Source organism: Vigna unguiculata, chromosome 1 (assembly GCF_037176805.1).
Source record: "Vigna unguiculata cultivar grain cowpea cultivar isolate G323 ecotype 2 chromosome 1, ASM3717680v1, whole genome shotgun sequence".
Taxonomy (NCBI): Eukaryota; Viridiplantae; Streptophyta; class Magnoliopsida; order Fabales; family Fabaceae; genus Vigna; species Vigna unguiculata.
The window spans coordinates 21,466,438-21,473,969 of NC_140792.1; the positions used below are offsets into that span (position 1 = coordinate 21,466,438).

At 38.7% G+C, this 7,532-nt stretch overlaps 1 pseudogene; it reads right to left on the reverse strand.

The window, feature by feature from the left end:
• Nucleotides 1-6,306: 6,306 nt before the first annotated feature.
• On the reverse strand, nt 6,307-7,532 carry LOC146888759 (uncharacterized; annotated as a pseudogene).

The following is a 7,532-nucleotide window of genomic DNA, read 5'->3' on the forward strand; positions in this document are numbered from 1 at the left end:
TAAAGAAAGAAAACATGATAAATCACCACCCAAGAGTTCCCAAGACCCACCTCCTAGGACTAATTCGTCTAGGCCTTCTAATGAAACTCCTAATTCTTCTCAAGGTACAAGGACAAGATCTATAAAATGTTTTAAGTGTTTGGGATATGGGCACATAGCTTCAAATTGTCCTACCAAAAGAACCATGGCCTTAAACCTTAAAAGAGAAGTAGAGAGTGAACATTCTTTTCCCCCTTCCCCCAAAAGTACTTCTTCCCACACTTCTTCTTCAAGTGAAAGGATTAAACCCCTTAAAGGTGGATTGTTAATGATAAGGCACCAACTAAGACAAGTTTCCAAGGAACTTGACCCTTCTCAAAGACAAAACATTTTTCATTCAAGGTGCCATATTAATGACAAACTATGTCCCCTCCTCATAGATAATAGAAGTTGTGTAAATGTGGCTAGCACAAGGGTTGTGGACAAGCTTGGCTTGAAAACTATCCCTCATGCCAAGCCCTACAAGCTATCATGGCTTAAGGAAGAAGACATTAAAGTAACTCAACAAGTCCTCATTAACTTTTCAATTGGAAATTTTAAAGATGAGGTGTTATGTGATGTGGTGCCTATGGAAGCAACTCATATTTTGCTAGGTAGGCCATGGCAATTTGATAGAAAAGTCTTTTATGATGGCCATGCTAATACCTATGCTTTCTCCTTCCAAGGCAAGAAGTTTACACTCCTACCTCTCTCACCCAATCAAGCAAATGAGGACCAAAATAAAGTGAAAGATAAGAGAAAAGATGAAAAAGAAAAAGAGCAAGTTACCTCCAAAGTGTTACTTGCCTCCAAAAAAATATTTCCAAAGCAAGATGGACATCACCATTCTTCCTTCTCTTCCAAGGCTCAAAAGGAAGACCCAATGTGCAAGCATGAAAGGAAGAATGGTGTAGAAAACAGGGATGGCCTAACCAAAGCTAGGGGTAATACCATTAGAAAGGATGGAACAAGAGCTCATAAAAGGGAGCTGCAAATCCTCCCCCAAATCAAGTCAAGCTCCATCTACAAAGGCTTAAAGAATTTGTGGTCAAATTCTCTCCAAGGAGGAGAGGATGATGAAGGATTGACCCCAACCAAGGATGGAGGCACATGTTTAAGAAAACTAAGCATGTTTAGAAAGGAAGCTCACTAATCCTTCATCCCTTTCATTTGTGTTTGTTATTTTTGATTCCCTAAATTGACTTAGTTGAATGAACTTTAGTGGACTTTTTGACCTTTGACTAGGTTTGACTTGTTGACTATAGTTGACTTTACTTAAGCCAACATGTTAATCTATGTTTATTTGCTTTGTAGGTTAATTAGGAGTAAGAAAGTAATGCTAGATGGTGCATGGTGATTGGGGGAGCATAAATGATGTGGAGGAGAGAGTAAAGCAAAGGCATAAAGCATAAAGTAAAAGGCATGAAGCAAGTGTACCTTTGGTCTCCTTTGTTTTTAGCACACTTTGGCCACTTTTTGGAGACATGTGAGACACATTCTTTGTATCCTTTTGTGCTAGAACGAAATTAGCCTTTCACACACCATAGTTATCTCTTTTGTCTCTCATTTGTTGTAACCTTATTTGACCTAGTTTCTAGAAGCTAGGGTTAGGTTTTTGTAGAGACATCCTTAGGTATCTTTTATTTTCTTAGAGGCCCCTAAACTCTTCTATATAAGGGGTGCTCCTAGACATGTAAAAGGGTTGAACATTTTGAAGTAAAAACACTCTTGTGTCTCAACTATTTGTGAGAGTTTCCTCCATAGGGAGTGAATACTTTTAAGCCTTATCTTGCATAGCAAGTGGCGGCACACATCCACTCATCTTCAAGGTTGCCATGGCTTCTAGCCTAGCCTTGTAGTGGCGTGCTTCTCACATTTTTACTATTTCTTTCCTTACCATTTTATGTTTTCTTCTTCCTTTAATTGTTCTTGGTTTTCTATGGTTTATGTGCTTTCCATTTTCCTTTTTGTTTTGAATCAATCTATCATCTTCTTCTCTTGAGCTTTGTGAAAGGAACCTTCACATCTAGATAGCTTGCTATCTTAATGTCCAGTGGGGATTTCACTTAGCTTTCTTAATCAACTCACACCATATTCAACAATCTTAAAAGAAAACAAGATAATCCTTCATCATTTAGGAAAAATGGTAGATTAAAATTCTAAACTTTATTGAAAGAGTAGTCTTGACAATATAATTTCATAGAATAAATCCACATTTATCAATAAATTTGAATTCATTGGTATAAAATCCTAACATTTTTGTTTCTTAAAAACTTTTATAGGTTAATTAAATGATCCTAAAAAATTGTTCCAGGTAATACCTTTTAAAACACAAGCAAGAAACTACAAAAAAGTTGTAGCTTTTCTATAACGTCCTAGCCGGAAATTACTTATTAAAATAAATAAAAACAAAAATAATAGAATAACCTCATTTATTATCAACAAGTTCCCAAAACGCGGGAAAAATTTAAATCCAAAGTTAATACGCCAATAATAAATAAACCGCGACGTTCAATTATTATAATCATAACTATTTATAAAACTATTACAAAAATAGTCCACGAAGCTTCTATGAAAGAAAATTATTAAAACTCCCATAGCTGGCCCACACTCCGTCTCTATGCATCTACATGCACACCTGCATCAACATCTGCTCCTATGTAACAAGTTACATGATCATCGCCACACACACACACAGATAGGGTGAGCTCATTTAAATAAAACCAAACAAAATAATATTAAATACAACATCTCAACATTTTAAAACCCGGTTTTGTATTCTTCTCCCTTTTCCTTACTTCTCCATTTCCAGCAATTTCATTAAACGTCTATCATTTCATTAGACGTCTACTCGCCCCTCCGACTACATGCCACCACCTGATAGTCCACACATGGGAATAACTTTGCCACAACATCTCACCGTGACACCAAGTGGAGCTCCCCAAAACAAACATAAGTTTGTAGCTGTTCCAAACTACCAAAACTCTATCAGAATACACTGAAGAGGGCAATCACTCGAACCTCACCGTACGAGCCACAACTGCCACACTCCACTGGACTTCCTAAACCACCAGGCTACAACCTAGAGTGGTCACGTGTTACCCCAATACAAGATGCACTCGTAATTGGGCCCCCAACCAAAGCATCGCATCATGAACATCCCTTAAAGCGGTGTAGAAACCTTTCCTCATGCATCATCACTGAACCAAAACTTCCTGGCGCGTATCGCACACCGCTAGGCGGAATCTGGATCCAAACCGCCTGGCAGGCATCACACACCACCAGGCGCCAAGCGCCAAACAGGAGTGCTGCTGCATCGTCACTGCCTGGCGGACCCCAAGCCTGCCGCCAGGCACCACCATTCCTCTAGAGCCTCTGTAGCACGTCTTTCGCCTAGCAGAAACAACACTACCACCAGGCGCCTCGCGCCTTCCAGTACTACTGCTGCTTCAATTCCGCCTGGCGGAACCCACCCTGCCGCCAGGCGCCATCTCGTCCAATGGCCACTGCCACTGAGTTAATTGTCTATTGCCTGGCGGCTTGCCTCGCGCCGCCAGGCACCATACCAGTAGCGCAATGCTACTGGTTTTAGGCACTTTAAACAGATCCCAAAGGATCGCAAAACATACAACTCAAGGAATTACGACACAAAACATTATAGATACGCATATAAATCACACCAAAATAGGGATCATTAGGTTTGACCCATTCTCCATAATTTACACATTGAGTCATACCCCAAAGTTGTCAATATGGTGTGTGTGTGTGTGTGTGTATATATATATATATACTGAGAAACTACACAAGCATGAAAATATTTGATCACAACCAATCCCAGGCATCACTCTCAATCACCCAAACAAATTACAACACTAACATGCATTTTACACTCTACCTAGCATTTTTTCTCAAATTTTGGCACACAATCAAATTGACATAAATGTCTAACTCTACTTCACTCTCCATGCCTTACCAATTAACCCACACCAAATCAATTAACTAGTGATTACACAATGTCCTCATTCCAGCTTTCAAATAAATACAGTCTCTATTAATTCAACATACAACTTTATTCAGTTTAAAGCCTTTGTCCCAATTATTATTATACACTCCCACATAAATCATTTATTATGCTATGCCCGAGTTCTCTTCATCTCATTACCCCTCACTAAGTCCTATAATACATCCTAATTTATCCAGGATAACACCCAAACCACGAAAACACACAGAACCCCAAATGATCAGCGAAACTAAGGTATCGCCTGGTGGCCACCCAGATGCCGCCAGGCGGTGCTTGCCAACAAGGTTTTTACCAGATTTGTTCTAGTTCATCTCTGGTCCCCAATCACCCTAACTCACAGCATCCATATTCGTACTAACACAATTTCACTGGTTCATACATTACAAAGTTCATGGTTCATTCAAATTAACATGAATTCTCTCAAACAGTGCATTAATCATATTCATCATTCAAGTTAAACTATTTCCAACCCCTAACACGAACCCAAAAATCCCCCAATTTCATTCAAGAATTCAAGCATAGAACATAACCATACTACACGCAGTCAATTGTACTCATAAAAATTCACATACAAGCACATGCACATCGCTGCAGCATCCTTCTTGCTCTTCTACCAACTCAAACCCAAAACCTCACCCAACACTCACAAAAACTCTCAATCTCGTGCTCTGTTTTTGATATAATTTCAGCCTTGCCAAAACCTTTCCTAATACTCTAATTTTGCCTTTTAAATGGTGCTTTAAAGTTAGGTCAATAATGCAAAACGAAAATGCAACTTAATTGGTGGTTAATTGCCCTTCATTGTCCCATTATGGGCTGTTTTACAGCCACCCTTGGCTGCTAGATCAGTTAGGGTTTCCTTTAACCCTTCCCATTCCATCCAAATCTAACATTAGCAAAAAAAAAGTTTAATTTAAGTTCCCCAAGGCTTGAACCCACAACCATGCAATTGCCAAGTCAATACCAAACCATCATGCCAATTCATATTTCATGCCAACTAATATAATTCAAATATTATATTCTTAATTAACATGCACATTCATATTATTAAAATAATAAAAAATAAATAACACACAGTTGGCATACTTAGGACTTAAACCCAAGTCCTCTCACATAATCAAAGTACTCTCAACCATTTAAGCTAGTACTTTTCCACGTCAAACCAATCAAAATTTAATGTCATAAAGGCTTCTACTACCCGCATTTATTAATAATTATTTATTTAATTATTTAAATTTTGTGGGTCTTACATTTTCTGAGGCATAAGTTAGGGAATTATGAGGCACAAGTTAATGGATCTTTTCAAATAATTTGCTTTGGCCGAGCTTGTTTATATACTCAAACTGAAGTTTATCTTCTTTTTATTTCCCTTACAATGGCTAGTATAGTTAATTAGGGTATGGAAGCTATGAATTTTTGTCTTATAATTTTTTTTCATGTTTAGAGAAAAGCCCTTGGGTTGGCCCTAGCCCACATGACTTTTGTGGGCTTTTTGGCCTTATGGGCTTTTTAGTGGGGGCTTTTTTGGTTTTGTGGGCTTTTTTGTCCCCAGCCCACGTGGGCCAGGGCCAAATTCTGTGGGTTGGGCTAAATTGACAACTCTACTATAGATGAGTATGTCATCAAAATAGACCACTACAAATTTTCCCAAGTATGGTCTAAGCACATGATGCATGAGCCTCATGAAAGTTCTTGGTGCATTAGTCAACCCAAAGGGTATGACTAGCCATTCATACAATCCAAACTTGGTTTTGAAGGAGGTTTTCCACTCATCTCCTTCCTTGATTCTTATTTGGTTGTAACCACTCTTAAAATCTATCTTTGAAAAGGTGGTTGCACCATGAAGCTCATCAAGCAAGTCATCTAACCTAGGGATGGGATGCCTATATTTGATGGTGATATTATTGATGGCCCTACAATCTATACACATTCTCCATGTTCCATGCTTCTTTGGAACTAGGATCACATGCATAGCACAAGGACTCATACTATGTTGCACTCATCCCTTTTCTAACAAATCATTGACTTGTTTTTGAATTTCTTTGGCCTCCTCGGGATTGGTCCTATAGGGTGACCTATTGGGCAAAGATGATCCTTGGATGAAGTCAATTTGATGTTCTATACCTCTTAGAGGTGGAAGTCCCTTTGGGGATCTTGGAACACATCCTTGAATTCATCTAAGACTATAGGAGGAAGCTTTTTGAAAGGAAGGAGAAGACTCACTTGGATAAGCAAGAAAAACTTATTTTTGAGAAAGCATTACCTTTTTAGCTCTTTCTTGCTTCCTTGGTGTGCGCCATTAGTTGCGCCTTCTCTTCCTTTCTTTTCTCAAACATTTGTTTTTGGTCATCACTTACTTCTTTGGGGGATAAAGGTAGTAATGTGATCCTTTTGCCTTGGAAGTTAAAAGAAAATTTATTGGAATGGCTATCATGGAAAGCTTTTTTGTCAAATTGTCATGGCCTTCCAAGAATTATGTCAGTTGCTTCCATGGACACTAAGTCACACAAAACATTATCCTTGTAATTCCCAATGGAGAAAGTGATGAGAACTTGTTTATCCACATTTATTTCACCATTTTCACTTAACCAAGATAGTTTATAGGGCTTGGCATGAGGGATGGTGTCCAAGCCAAGCTTGTCCACTACCTTGTGCTAGCCACATTGACATAACTTCCACCATCAATAATAAGGGAGCAAGTCTTTTTGTTGATGAGGCATCTTGTATGAAAAATAATTTCCCTTTGAGATTCAAATTCCTTTGGGACTTGGCCCAACATGCGCCTCACAACTAAAAGACCTCTTTCATGAGGTTTGATCTCATCTTCACTTGAAGGGGAAGAAGTGTGTGATGAACTACTCTTGGGGGAAGATGAAGGGGAATGTTCACTTTTAACTTCTCCTTTAAAGTTCAAGAACATGTTCCTCTTTGAAGGACAATTGGAGGCTATGTGTCCAAAGCCTAAGCATTTAAAACATTTGAAAGTTGGTTTATCATGCGTAGTCCTAGTCGAATTGGGTTTAGGTGTGGGGTCTTGGGAGGATTTGGAAGGTGTTTTAAAATCCTTTTTCTCCTTACCTTTCCAAGGTTAAGAGTAATAGTCATTGTATGAAGTACTCTTCTTGGCCTCTTGTTTTCTTTTCAATTGGTTTTCAACTTTCAAGGCTAAGTGCAAAACTTTGCTAAGAGTGGAGTACTCGTACAAGTCAACTACATCTTGAATTTCCCTCCTTAGACCACTCACAAACCTAGTGACTTTCTCTTCTTCAAGCTCATCATGGAGTCTTACCTTTAAGAGCATGGACTCCATCAATTTGAAATATTCTTCAACACACATAGACCCTTGTTGAAGCCTATGGAGCTTCAAAAGAGTCTCCCTCCTATGATAGGAAGGTATAAAACGTTCGCGCATTTTAACTTTAATATCCATCCAAGAAGCCGCGGGTGGCTCTTGGTTATAATTGTCCATACAAATTTGATGCCACCAAGTCAT